The following is a 14,882-nucleotide window of genomic DNA, read 5'->3' as shown; positions in this document are numbered from 1 at the left end:
AATTTCGCACACCCCGTGATCCGGTAGACGGAAGAGGGGAGGCGTATCTCCTCCTGGAACGTCGCGACGCGGCGCAGGCGTCCTCACCACCGCCACTTCGCTTCCGAATCAAAATTACTTTTCACCTGTTAATGACGAGGGCTTGACACTGACTTCGCGAAGTTTTGCGCTGTTCTTGACTGCTCAAATGACACGATCTCGTTCTCATTAGGACGTGGGTTTCAGAAAGAAAAGTTTAAAGTTTTGGGATGCTAGAATTTCATTTTAATAACAACGAAATAAGGGGAAAGCGAGAGCCAAGTTGCTCTTAAGTTTACTGAAGGCCAGAGAGTAATTTGTAGCAACGCAAAATCTAGTTTCGATACGTAACAAGCAGGTTTCCGAATTTGACTATTTTATTTTTTTACCACTAATTTAAATGAAAATCGAAGGCAGTTTTATTACAATTTTTAACAGAATAATTTATGATCTTTGCACTCAGTCGCTGTGTTTCTCAGTGCATTTACTCCAGCTCTCCGGAATTTTCCTCTTTGCATTAAAATACGGAGTGAGCTGTTCGCTTGTCTTTATGAGGTTTATTCTGTGAGTTTTACAGGTTATTTATTACTAATATTTCGTAGGGACTTACCGTCTCCATCTTCAGGACAGTAGAGGTGATCATTTTTCTGTCTTGATAAAAGACCCGGTCGTCACGTGACGTGGAACCTTTTATCCGGGTGTTCGTGGTTCCGGTGGGAATTTATTCTTGCGTGTAAGCGTCAGGTCTTGGTTATGAACAGTTTACGATGTGTTTCGACTACATTCAGTTATCATCAGTCCTAAATTATGTATTTTACTTAATATGTTTGTATCGTGATTAGGCCCGGATCAGACGGACGAGAGAGGCGCGCTGACAAATCGCGAAGTTTGGAGCGACCTGGACAGACTACCGTCTCTTACGCTCCATAAATATCTGGCAGCCATCATTTTCTGTGGCTCTTTCGTCAGAGACTGCGTTCAGTGTTCGAACAAGTCAGCCGTGGGCTTCGTGCCGTCGGAGTTGCGAGTTACGAGCGATCCTCCAGCTGCAAGGCGAGAGACTTGTGTTCGTTCGTTCCGTCGACAAGAAAAAGCGCGAATCCAAGACTTTCTGTAATAAAAATTATGATATGTAAACGAACAGAACATGAAGAGCGAAGATTTTTGTGCTGACCAAAAACCCAGCTGATGAGTTCATCTCAGCCTTTGTCGGCGTTACCATGAATTGTCTTGTTACTGCGCTGAAAAGATTTTGGGCACAGTTCTCGTGTTTCACTTCAAGACGCGCCAAGGAGAACTTCACAACAGATGGCGCTAACTGCCGAAGTTGGCTTTGCTAACTTCTACGAAACATTTTTGGCAGAATTTCAAATTAATTAAAACTACAAAATGGTTTCTGTTGCCTGTTTTATTCTTACGCGAATGAAATTAAATAAGATTAATACGCCTGTCAGTAAGAACAATATTCACGAATGCTTCTGAATACTTTGGTCTTCTTCAGGAAGTAATGTCTGATGAGAAAACACATTAACATTTTATGAGTTTATTCTGATTTGAACAACATTCTTTCTTCCTTTGCTCTATCCCAGTCTTCTTCCATCTTTTACCCCGTATTCCTTTTTGTTCCTTTATTTGCGTCATAAACTACGTTCCAGGAAAATATAAATTAAACAAAAAACAATGAAAACATCGTCCCATTTATTATTATAACCCATCGGACCCGGCAGTCATCGTCGGTTAACGAGGCGATGTCCCCCGCACGTCGTGACGTGCGGGTTGCTGTGGCCCAGGGTGGACTCGTCTCCCCCGAGCTCTTCAGTCTGTATAGCAACGACGTGCCTGCGCCCTCCCGCCACGTCGAGCTAGCGCTGTTGGAGGATGACGCGGCTTCCGTGGTCACGTCCAATAGTCCATCGCTTCTCGTCGGTTATCCGGAGGCCTACGTCGGCAGACTGGAGCTCTGGCTCCGGGCCCGGAGGATTGCGATCAACGTGTCGTAGAGCACATCCAAAAGCCCAGATGCAGTGCAGTTTCTCGGACAGCCGATACGATGGGTCTAAACGGCGCGGTATCTGGGGGTCACCTGGACTGCGTACGAAACACCAACGTCTTAGTGTTAAGGGGCAATGCTTTTCGAACGCAAGGGACGATGAAAATGTCGCAGAACAGCAAAAAAAAAGTACTCAAAGCTTTTATTATTTAATTGGTTTTAAAATTTTATTTCACACGAAGACGTAAATTTGCTATGCAGTATTGAATATTTGTTTAACCAATTAAAGGCTGGTTTTTTTTGTAAGCGTCAGCTGTTGTGACGTAATATAATAGGAACGCTTTGATTGGCCACTTGGGAACAGCTGACAGATGATAACACGCTTCCCAGGACTCCGACAGTCCAGTAATATCCGTCTCCGATTATTTGAGCTTGGTGCTTTCGGTGATTTATTGCTCGTGCGTGACGCAGAATTACAATTTGTGTGATCAGCCAAGAGGACACTCGAGCAGTGCAGGGAGTTCCGTAATCGGAATGGGTTGCGTGACTTTCCGGTCACCCTGTGTGTCGGAATTTGCTTTCTGTACAAGCTGTACATTAGTTGTTGGCATCTGATGGTCAGCGAACGCTCTCTGCCGCAAATCAGGTTAATGTAAAAGTTGTTGTGTGTTTACGCTCTGACGGAAAATTCCTTGTTCTTGCCCGGAATTAAACCCCGTTTGTCCTGCCAGTAGCCACTTTACAGTGACTCAGCTAACCTGCTGCCGACGTATTCTCCCCATCCAGCACAAACCTCCCGGAGTTTGACATTTTATCTCGGCTCTGCGTTGGCTTTAAGTTTGTTTCTGTTGGTTCCAAGTTGAGGTTTAATCTGTTAATCGCCGCGAGTAGGAAAGGATGTGGAAGGAAGCGGTAGTGGCCTACTTTAAGGTAATATCCCGGCATTTGCCTGGAGGCACTGAGGAAAACCACGGAAAACTCCAGTCAAAGGTCTCCGGAACGAGATTTGAACCCGGACGTCTCGAAAACGAAGCAGGAATTTTTAAGGAGTCCTACGAAATATTTGGTAGTACAGAAGAGAGCAAACGAATCTTTCTCCCCTTAAATTTTGAATTTATAACTCGTATTTCAAATGAATCGCGGATGTTTTTCAGAGAAAATGACGGAATATGATAGCAATTTGAAAATTAAATTAACTCACCTTTTACTGAGATTAAATTAAGGGCTGTTCGTAATTTGGGGGGCGAATTCGGAATCGAAACAATCGAGAGTCACTGAAAACGAACGAGAGAATTTATGTCGAAACGTCGCTGGTTAATTTCATGGGACGTTTCATCAGGTGCGTCTCTGGTTAATCGATGTTTCTAGAGAGATTTTCAGTGAAAGCAGAGGTTTCGAGGGTGAAAGTACCGCTGAGTTTGTTCTTCGTGTCGTCAGATGTCAGCACGGACTACAAAGGCTTTGACACTGAAGAGAGTTTGTGCGCTCGGGCATTGTTGCCGGGACGCGTCTGGCGAAGTTTGTGGACATCTCGTTTCAGATAACAATGCGTCTCGTTACTCGGAACAGGTAGCCTACCGAGACATTTGATAATTTCGCTGAAACTTTTGTTGTGAAGTCGTCAAGACACTCGCTATTATTTAAAGTTTGCAAATTTAGGTTGCATTGTTACAGAAACCTGGAATGAAAACGAATTTTACTGATAAGAAGTTTCATTTGAAACACCGTGACTAGTTTTTTGACGTAAATACGTCTTTAAGGAAGTGTCATTCGACGAAAAAGTGGAACGAAAAAGTGTAACAATGGTTACCTAGGGAACGTTCCACTTTTTCGTCGAATGACCCTTCGTTATAGACGTATTTACGTCAAAATACGAGGTGCGATCGGAAAGTTTCAAGACTGCGCGTATAAAAACCCGTACACTTATCTCAGGTATTAAATTCATCCATCACCCTCGAAGTAGTTCCCCTGGGAGTGAACACAACGATCCCAGCGCCGCTGCCAAGCCTGGAAGCATCCCTGGAAATCTTTCTTTGTCAGCCTGTCAAGCACCATCTGCGATTCTGCCTGAATCTCTTGCCAAAGACTCGCCAGAACGACTACGGAAACCTATGAAATGCTAAAGCAAGCATTTGGGGAGTCCGCAAACTTTTGTGTGGCATTCACGTTTTAAAAATGGCCGAACCTCTGTCGATGATGACGAGCGTTCTGGACGACCATCTTCGAGCACAACGCCCGAAAATGTTACGAAGATCGACGTCGTACCATCAACGACTTGTGCGACATTGTTGGGATAGGCTATGGGACCTGTCAGCTGATTCTAAAGGAAGTACTCCACATGCGACGCATCCTGTCTGAGGACCAGAAGCAGAATCGACTTCTCGTTTGTCAGGAGCTCAAAGATCTTGCAAGAACCGACCCCAACTTCGTTTCTAAGCTCCGTGTGACTTCTTCCTCTTCCCAAAGATGAAAATTCAGCTAAAGGGAAGGAGATTTGAGACGATAGAAGAGATTCAGGCAGAATCGCAGATGGTGCTTGACAGGCTGACAAAGAAAGATTTCCAGGGATGCTTCCAGGCTTGGCAGCGGCGCTGGGATCGTTGTGTTCACTCCCAGGGGAACTACTTCGAGGGTGATGGATGAATTTAATACCTGAGATAAGTGTACGGGTTTTTATAGGCGCAGTCTAGAAACTTTCCGATCGCACCTCGTACTTCCGGAAATGTGAATAATTAATGTCGTACGATAAAGACTCCTTACACGGGCGACCGGGCCTTGACAAAAGACGAAACATCGGACAAACACGAGCATTCTGTGCGGGATTTGAACTAGTAATTACAGCGTCGAATAGGCCCAGGACACTTTCTTCGATTACTCGGCATTTCATGTTACTTTCTTCGAAAGGAGCGTCCCGAAATCGTAGTTCACTTATCTTAATCAAAAATCTTTATTGCCTGTTGATGACTTCGATTAAGAAAGTTCATTTTAACTTTTCATTCCGCTATTAGCTGAGGAGATATCTTAGTCCTTAATACACCGACGTCTATTGTAATCTGAGGATGCTCTTTCGAGTGTTACTTTTGTTGGTCTACGCGCGAGCAGGGGAAGATAACAGGAGGGTAATTTCGGGGTGTGTTCGGCAAGAAAGGAGATCTCCATTATCCGCGACCTGAGTGTAGAAGTACAGTCTTTAGACAAGCAAACGTCCTGCTGGATCACGGGACCCCAAAGTCGTCTCATAAATGGGGCGCCCCAACGTAAATTGAGGATGCGTGCGAGATTTCCAATGCTATTCGACGAGAATTAGTTACTTAATTCCACAACCCTGGCAAATTCAAAGGCTGTTTTGGAATATTTGCTGAGTTAGTTCTCCACCAATGCGAAAAATTGGGCGTGTTTATGACGACTGGAGGAATAAGAACGGAAACGTCCTGAGATTTGAGTCCGTTGCCAGATGATGAGTTCGAACTCCGGTCGACTTATCGTCTGTTAAAAATATCTTCCTTTTTCTCTACTTGGAGCGGAAATTTCTCGGAGGGAATGGAGTGACGTGAGGTGTTTGTTCCCGAGTAAAGTTGCCTCGAGTGACACCTGTGATGGCGTCCTTGAGTCATCAGGTGTCCGTGGGAAAGAAGTGGCCGCGAGTGGGCAACGCCTCTCGTCTTCAGCGAAGACAAAGAAGCAGTGTTTCCAGGTTACCCGTGACGTCATCCACAGGCCGTGTCAGGAGGGGGGGGGGGGAGAGCCCTCGGAACAGTCTCCTTTCCTGGGCTAGACAAAATACTTTTTAAAGTTTTTAATTTTTAAATTCAGAACGACTGAGTAGTTCCGGACTTCAAGAAGTCTTTCACACTTGCATCGAGATTTTTGCCCACCAAACAAATTGAGCTGTGACATATTAAAATATCGCTACTTATGTATTTTATTCTGTTTTCCTTGTTTAATGACGCTGTGACTGACTGAAATGAATGATTAAGAGAAAAAATACGTCTCCGGGTGGAGAATTTTTTTTTTGTGTGTGTTAATTTCGTGATATGATTAAATAACTTTAAGAAATTGTGATCGCGGCCAGTGTTAATGCATTCCCGTGAGGCAGGCCGTCGAGGTTTGTTGCGGGAACTGGACAGAGAGATATCCGTCAGGGCGCTAATTACAAAAGTTCTCCAGAGCCGCGGTTTGTCGAGTGTTCTGGCTGATGGAACTGCACTCGCTGTCAGTGTCTTGTCAGATTTTTTTTTAATTCATTTCCACACTTCTGTAGCGCATTACCCTACATAGTAGATGTGCATGGGCCCTACCAGTTGTACGTCTCCCCGTAACCCGACGTAATTTGACGCAACAGCGGGAGCAAATCAACGTGTGTTTCAAAACATCCTTAAATTAAAACCTCTGTAACGTTCTTTGCGATCGAATGTCTCCGTTCAGAAACCAGTCAGCGAAATTATCGCAAGGAAACAGAATATTTTGGTGATTCAGTCGCGTAAAATTAACGTCAGAGCACAAGTACGACAAATTTTTCTTAAGTTAATTTTATCGTCTTGAATTGTTTTATTAATAAATAAATACGTCACAGACCGAACAAATCCAATGCTAGTTTCTGTAAAGTCCATTTGTTCCTGGTTCGATTTTAATCAAAATTAACCACGAAGAACCCGTTAATCTCTATACGAGGTTACACGGGGGCAGTGTCCCAAAGGGACGGCCTCGTCTGTACCTGCGGATTCCAGTCTCTGGCAGCTAAAGAATTCAATATTAAATTCTTTTTTCGTCTCTGGAGAACGCATTTTATAAAACACAGGCCTCTAAGTCTGACGATGAACTTCCTCTTCGTAATAAAACAATTAAGAACGTAATTGCCAGCCGCGAATCAATAATACACGCGTGATTGTAGTGGAAATCGCGTTTGTCAACTGTCGAAGTGACCGCGGCTGACGTAGAGGGATGCTAATTTCCCCCCCTCCACCTCTTCCCCTCTTCTATGCGATTGATAATTACTCTTTTATAGGCGCTTTTGGATTTTTATTCTCCTGCTTGATGATAGTCGTCGTAAAACAACTCGAAACAGAACTTGAACTTCCTTCAGGCAAACTCCGTCACGCAGAAATACACAGCCCATTTGATTTTGAAAATAATTGCCTTGCGGTTGCCCTGACCCCCCCCCCCATCCCAATTTTCCGTAAGCCCTCGCTCGAAAAACGTAAATGTCGCTACTGACGAGGATTTCGTCTGTCAGTAAACCAATAATTGAGTTAGTTTCGACATTTATTTCGTAAGAGAGTTTTTTCAATTTGAAGACCAAAAAACCCGCGTTCATTAAATTTACTTAATTCGTGTGGTCCTTCCTAATTTCGTCCGCGGTTTACAAACTTCTGTCCTCTCTGCTCCAATCGGAAGCGTGGACATTAAAATGTAATGTTATCCGCAGGTACAGGGTGTTAAAAAATCATTTGTTGATGAGAATATTTGGAACCACGAGTGGCAAAGAGACTGGAGGAATCCGATCGCTGATCCCCGGATCGGGAAAGGACAATGGAATGTTGGCTGTCTCTTACTATGACCTTGAAGAACCTTCGGTGTTTCCATAAAAGGCGAGTAAATTGTGGATTAGCCGAGCTGTTGTCGGGTTCTCATTGAGTCACGGCCTTTATTTGAAAATAATCGCGTTCGATGTGAATTCAGTTCAGACTGAAGGACAGAAAACAGTTCTATTTGCTCCTCGAGTTTGTCCGACGCGACTGTCGTGGGAAACAGCGCGCAGATGACGTAATTACCACGGATAAGTTTGTTTGGATTCAACTCCATGTAATCTGAGCGGTGAATTTCATTTTGAAGCTGTAATTAATCAAGTTTGAAAGTAATGTGATTCGAGATCTTTGTTGCTAAAACGCGACGGACAGACGCGGACAAGCGAAAAAGTTGTTTATCGCAAACGTCGCAGATTGAAGTACACTTAAAAATCAATACGAAGTTTGATTTCTTCGGAATTCGGACGTGACTTCCAACATGTCGATCGCGCGCAAGGCGAAATTTTCTTAAAATATTTTGATTTTACGTATCGGAGATGAGGGACGTTTAATAACAATCGAACGTCTATACGCGAGTGTTTAGTTTTTGTCGAAGGGACGTTTTGGGTTGAGGCTTTGACGCTGACTTAAGATTCTTCGTGATTTTCCTCTCATTATATCTAAGCAAATGCCAGGATGTTACATTGAGTTTGGCTACGACGAATTCCTTTCTAATCTTCGCTTCTGATGAACGCGTTTCGATTGTTAATTCCGCCAGCGTCTAAGCGCCGGTCTAATATTCTTCGAGTATTTCCGTTTCTGGAATGAATAATGTAATGAAGTGGCGAGTATTCGGAAGGAAAGGTCACGACATTCGAAATTACGTCGTCGTCTTGTTTCGTGGTGCGTTGTACGCGAACGACAAAGTGTAAAGTCTTTATTTAACCATTCGTGATATTCGAGAGGAAGAGAGGTCCGTAGCTTATATCTAAATTATTATTATTCTCCTTTCTCGAACAGTTTAAACATATTCGTAGTTATCGAAGTTGAGAAACAGACGAAGGACTATCAGCCATTTTTTTAAGATTGCAGAATAAGTGTTCAAAGACCACGAATTTCGCGTTTGCGTTCGCGCACATTTATGCTCTCTTGCGGTCTTCATTTGTACTACTGATTCATTGCACTTTCTTTCAGGTATAAATGATTTTCTGAATGTGACTGTACCCTCCGTTACAGCGTTTTGGCAGGGACTGTACACAATCAAACCTGCAACTTCCTCAGTCGGTTTGTGCTATGGAGTTGCATTTCCATACCAAGGAGACCAGCACAAAAGACTTTAATAGGTGGTACGGGACTCAATAACCCCCCCCCCCCAAAAAAAAAAAAAAAAAAAAAAAATCGATAGGCCTAATTATAGATCGATTGAACGTAAAGGCTCAGAGCAGAGGAAACTGATTCCAAATTAAAATACAATGCACAAATGGGAAGTCAGAGATGTGCGTTTTATTTCGGAAATCACGAGAATTATTTCGCTCATTTGTCGACCGGTTCAGTTTTTCGAAAATCCGGATATGCACGTAATCGACTGCCATCAGTTTAATTGGTCCCTGTGGGAGCACAGACAACTTCAGGGGAAATTATAGCGGTGTCACCGACGTTTCGGTCTAGCAGTCGAGATTTTTCGGGGGTTCACTTACCGGGGCTTTTAATTGCATTCAGCGCCGTGCAACATCCAAGTCCTCCTCCTCCTAAACTTCGTCACAAGTGAACTCACCGCTTCAAAGAAAATCCAAGCACGGATTTCAAGTCATCGGCGCTCTTAAGCTCGCGTGCAAATATTTTCGGGAATAATTTTATTCCCATTTATTGGGTTTAACCTCGAAGATTTGTAATTTCCACACCCGCATTCACCTTCTACTTCTTAGTTATCGCTGTCAAAACGAAACCCAAGAACTAACTTTTCTTAGGGCCGCCATGTTCTCATTTTACGCGATCTATAAAAATCTTCTCGTCAGGCGTTCAGTTATCTTCGTGTGACGAACGCGTTCAATAACGAAGATGAGAAAGGAAAATGGGATGAAGGCAACGAAGCAAGAGATGAGACGGGGTGTGGAAATAATAAGAAGAAGAATTACGTAATTCCCCGTTGAATTTCAAAGGGTCTGTTCCGTTAATGCCAAAAGAAATTTTATAGGCAGTGTCGGACACTGGCGCAGTTATTTTCGTGAAAACGTCAATCGTGTATATTGAAATTAAACAAAATTTTTTGTTTTGAATCGTTTAATTCATTTGCAACTTACATTTATTGAATACAGGGTAGTTTTATGAGAAGTAGGATACATATGGCTTTGAAATTATTTGAATACCTCTTGCAAATGTCAAATCTATACAAATTTTCCCTTGCGTGATTGGTTTGTCCAAATCATTCACTAGTTCAGGTTTAAAGAATTTCTGAAAGTATTCACAGCCTCGTATCTTTTTGAGTTTTTGAGATACACACTTGGAGGCCGGGATTAGTTGTAACATATACACTCCTCTTCAAAACAACACTTGGTTCAGTCGGATCGGATAATTAGTCTCTGAGATATGATCCCGTTTATGGACACGTGTCGAATCCGGAAAGTCGTAAATCGTGGTTTCACTTTGCGCGTGCGCAGTTCGCGACGTCCAGCCGCCACGAATGTTGGAGCGGTACTGGCACAAACTTTCATCCTTCCTCTTTAAAACGAGACTAAGATGGCGGCGCTATGACTATTTTTAGCCGAGTTATTGAAGTTTGAAATTACTTCGACAGAAACTGTCGCTCATTTGGGCGCGATTGCTTTCCCACCCCCGGCATCGATTTTAAAGACGTTTTCACGTCAAAAGTCTGTGAAGTTAGAAGTTAACCTGTTGAATGTAACGTGTTCGAGGGCATCTTGGTTCGAGGTATCGATTCCTCGGCGTTACGTCAATGGCGTAGTTTCTGCAAGCCATCTGTTGAATGTCAGTGACTTCAGACATCTGCACGCAGAGATCTGGCACCTTGTTACGTTTAATATCGACGTTAGTGCGGTCTTTTATCCAATTTTGGGGCAGTTAGCGTAAAAGATGCGGCTGTATCTCAGAGCGCAATGGGTTAACCTAAAAAAGAGTTACGTCACTACGTAACTTCGTTTACAAAACGCGAAATTCAGCTGAAATTTTCTGTGCTCCGCGGTATTTAATGCGGTTAATAATTTTTTGATTTTCGTCTGTCCTCGTTTCTCCTTTCAATCTGGGTTTAGTTTTCAGTTTTTGTTCGTGTTTCCGCATATTTTAACACTAAAATATGGGATGCAGGCGAGGCGCAGTCTGGTGGAAATTGAGAGAAACGACAGGCGACGCCCGGTCAGTCAGAGAGAAAAGGCTACAAGCCGATAATCAGACAAAGCGTTTTCCGAATGCGGATTCAGCAAACCGGCAACGTACTTGTCCGTCGCCCTCCTCTGGGTTGCATTAATCGATGTCAGCTGCAAGAGTCACTCAGTAACATTTTATGTCCTTAGAATAACAATTTTCTTGGATAATATCTATCATCTAGTAAATAAAATATAAAACGTAAAAAACGACGTTTCGGAGATGGGGCTTATATCCGAAACGTCGTTTTTTAGAATAAGAATTTTCTTGGATATTATCCATCATCTAGTAAATAAAATATAAAACGTAAAAAACGACGTTTCGGAGATGGGCTTATCTCCGAAACGTCGTTTTTTAGAATAAGAATTTTCTTGGATATTATCCATCATCTAGTAAATAAAATATAAAACGTAAAAAACGACGTTTCGGAGATGGGCTTATCTCCGAAACGTCGTTTTTTAGAATAAGAATTTTCTTGGATATTATCCATCATCTAGTAAATAAAATATAAAACGTAAAAAACGACGTTTCGGAGATGGGGCTTTTATCCGAAACGTCGTTTTTTAGAATAAGAATTTTCTTGGATATTATCCATCATCTAGTAAATAAAATATAAAACGTAAAAACGACGTTTCGGAGATGGGGCTTATCTCTGAAACGTCGTTTTTTAGAATAAGAATTTTCTTGGATATTATCCATAATCTAGTAAATAAAATATAAAACGTAAAAAACGACGTTTCGGACATGGGGCTTATCTCCGAAACGTCGTTTTTTAGAATAAGAATTTTCTTGGATATTATCCATCATCTAGTAAATAAAATATAAAACGTAAAAAACGACGTTTCGGAGATAAGCCCATCTCCGAAACGTCGTTTTTTACGTTTTATATTTTATTTACTAGATAATGGATAATATCCAAGAAAATTCTTATTCTAATGAATCATCACCGTCATCAAGAACTTTTAGATTTGATATTTTATGTCCTGTTAAAGTTTTTAGTTAACTCGAGGCGAATCAGAGAGATGAGACACGTGGCTCCTATGAACGGAGTACCGGGAAGTCGTCGGTGTGAATTGGAAGATAATATTAAAATAGTCGATACGTAAACGGAATGCGGGTAATTGATTGGATTCAGCCGTTTTAAGGCGGGCCTTTCTAAATGCGGTGGGTCTCATGAAAGTAATTAATAAAATTATGACTTTTTTTTACTTGTGGCATATTGGAACACAGTTTTTGTGGCACCACCAAGAGCCATGGAATGAGGGTTGTACAAAACACTAGCTCGGTTCTGGGGGGAAATACTTTGGTCACTAGCAGACGCTGTTGAAGACGACATAATTCACGATCACGTAACAAAGGATATTTATTGGTCAGCCACGTGCAATATGGCGTGCTGCGAACTTATCCCAGTCTGAAAGGACTTCAACAAATCCGAGAAAAGAATAAATGACGCAGTTTTTTAAGAATATCTTCCTCATGTTACAACATCGCGTTAAATTTGTCAATCGTTAATCTATAACGAGATCGCTCGTCGGCTGTGACACCTGCGTCCGCCATTACGTTGCTATGGTGATCAGATCCAGATTTATTCTACAGGTTAGGTTAGGTTAGGTTCCGTGTTTCACGATCACGACAGTAAGTTAGCTGTAACTTGTTTAGCATTTCTTATTTATTATCATTGATTACAAATTTAATATTACCAAAGTTCTGTTCAGTGTAAAATGGTTTTGCGTCTCAGTATCTCTGTTAATTATTATTATTTAGTGTTCTGTCTGACGACAGGTCCATATGAACAGGATCCTTCCATCCTTTTCTCTTCTCGGACTGGGACCTGTTCATATACGTTCTTGGCAGATGATCCAGAAGTGGTTTGCCATTGCCTTCTTCTGTGTGTGAACGGAGTAATTGTTGGGATGCCACGGAGAAACCGGGGAAGCCCCCGGAGGAAAACTCCGTGATGCCTAGACCACGGCCTTGCCCAACACAAGTTATAAATTTGAGCACCACCGGGAATTGAACCCGGGACCCCAGGCTTACATCCATATAGAAACAAAAATGATTTCGGAAAAGAGTCTGAACTGAAACATTATATTTCAGTCTTATCAGTCGATTACTAAGGACAGTGAATCTTCACGTGTCACGCAATTAACCAAAATGTATTAAGTCTGTTTATATTAATGAACAGCTCGCTCGAGCTTCGTAGTCGGTTCGAATCTCGGCCAGAAATCGATGACATCATCTTTTTCGTGGTTTTCCTATGTCCCTCCAAGCAAACGGTAGTTTATCGCCTCAAGAAAGGCCAAGCCTCACGTCATTTTCAATTCGTAATTCGCAAAGTGAATCTAAATTCGACGCTCATAACCTACGCGGCTGAAGCTTTGTTAGGCGAACAAGGGTCGATCAGTCAGTAACACAACAGAGCCCCGGGCGTCATCACCGATGTCAGTGTTTGCTTTAGAAAAGTAAAGAAATTCCAAACGCATTCCAGCTGCATGCTAATGTACCGAGGTTCAATTTTGTTGCAAATGACTGAAACAGTTGTGCTGTCTAAAATCCGTGAAAGTACCAAATAATTCTCTTACATACTTTGTTACGTAAAATGTTTCTTAAACATGAACAAACTTAAGTTTATTTACGGAATAAATCTAAACAATTAGTGAATTCTACAACTACTGAGATTTTCGTGCTCTACTGAGCACGCTGGCCTTGTAATCCTGGGGTCTCGGGTTCGATTCCCGGCGGTGCCCAAATTTATAACTTGTGTTGGGCAAGGCCGTGGTCTAAGCAACACGGAGTTTTCCTCCGTGGCATCCCAACAATTACTCCATTCACACACAGAAGAAGGCAATGGCAAACCACTTCTGGATCATCTGCCAAGAACGTATATGAACAGGTCCCAGTCAGAGAAAAGGATGCAAGGATCCTGTTCATATGGACCTGTCGTCAGACAGAACACTAAATAATAAAAAAAAAATATGGATGTAATATGGATGTATATTTGTCTGTATTTTAAACATCCAATGTAATAAAGGCCCTTTTATAGAATTACGTAACCTATTTGAACAGTGTTTACCGGAATAATTTAATTTATTTTTCATGTCCATCGATTCGTTATTAAATGAGACTTGTATACAATTTATTGTTTGTTAAATAGTGCAGGAGGTCTTTTTTATTGTTGTTAATGTAACCATGTTGACAAATAATCTGTTATTTTGGTGAATTTTACTACCGACTGAGCGGAAAACACGAGGATTCCAGTCAACATCGTAACACAGTTCGGTAGCTTCAAAGAAGACAGAATCTGTTTGCAGAGTGATGACATCTTAAATTTTTACACATTAACACAAATGCAGTGATTCACTTCCATGAACCTAACCTAACCTAACCTAACCTAACCTAACCTAACCTAACGCCCACATCAGACACTTTAGGCGAAAGGTAGCCTGGTAATTTATGTATGAAGGATAATTTCGGTACATAATTGGATACGTAGCTCAGGTGAGATAAATCTGATCCCAGGGAATGCACCTGAGGTTGTCTTCGGGATTGTGAAACGTTGAAGACTTTGCAGGATAATTACAAAGTTTACTGCAACTGTTGGTGAACGCGGCGCCATCGAAAGTGTGACTTAATTTTAAATAAATTTGTGAAAAACTTTAGGTTAATTTGGAATTCGCGGTTTATGTGCGTTTGTTATCTGCGCTGAAGTTTTAGAAGTAAAAATTAAAACAAACGATTGTTAGTCAGGAGTTGACCTACGCCCAAGCCCCCAAACTGAAACAGTTGAAGGCACTTTAAAGGGACGACATTCAACTTGAAAATCAGGGATTTGTCCCACAGCTCATGATTCAGCCTATAAAATGCAAAGCACTTGTATTTTGCAAGGAGTAATTTAAGACAATTTCCATACACAACGATTTCGCAGTTTTTGAACATTCTGTGAACGGCTAGAGCCTCGACACCTAATATTGAGGTGGAGTGTCCTTTCGTGT

At 42.0% G+C, this 14,882-nt stretch overlaps 1 protein-coding gene across 2 annotated transcripts in view; it reads left to right on the top strand.

The window, feature by feature from the left end:
• Nucleotides 1–14,882, top strand: part of Tango10 (transport and golgi organization 10) — an 86,522-nt gene that overhangs the window by 8,717 nt on the left and 62,923 nt on the right. The window lies entirely within an intron of this gene.

Source organism: Zootermopsis nevadensis, unplaced genomic scaffold (assembly GCF_977971745.1).
Source record: "Zootermopsis nevadensis isolate Lab colony 2312 unplaced genomic scaffold, Znev_1.0 Znev_ptg000001l, whole genome shotgun sequence".
Lineage (NCBI taxonomy): Eukaryota > Metazoa > Arthropoda > Insecta > Blattodea > Termopsidae > Zootermopsis > Zootermopsis nevadensis.
Note: the sequence above shows the minus strand (reverse complement) of the source record. Positions and strands in the feature narration are given on the sequence as shown.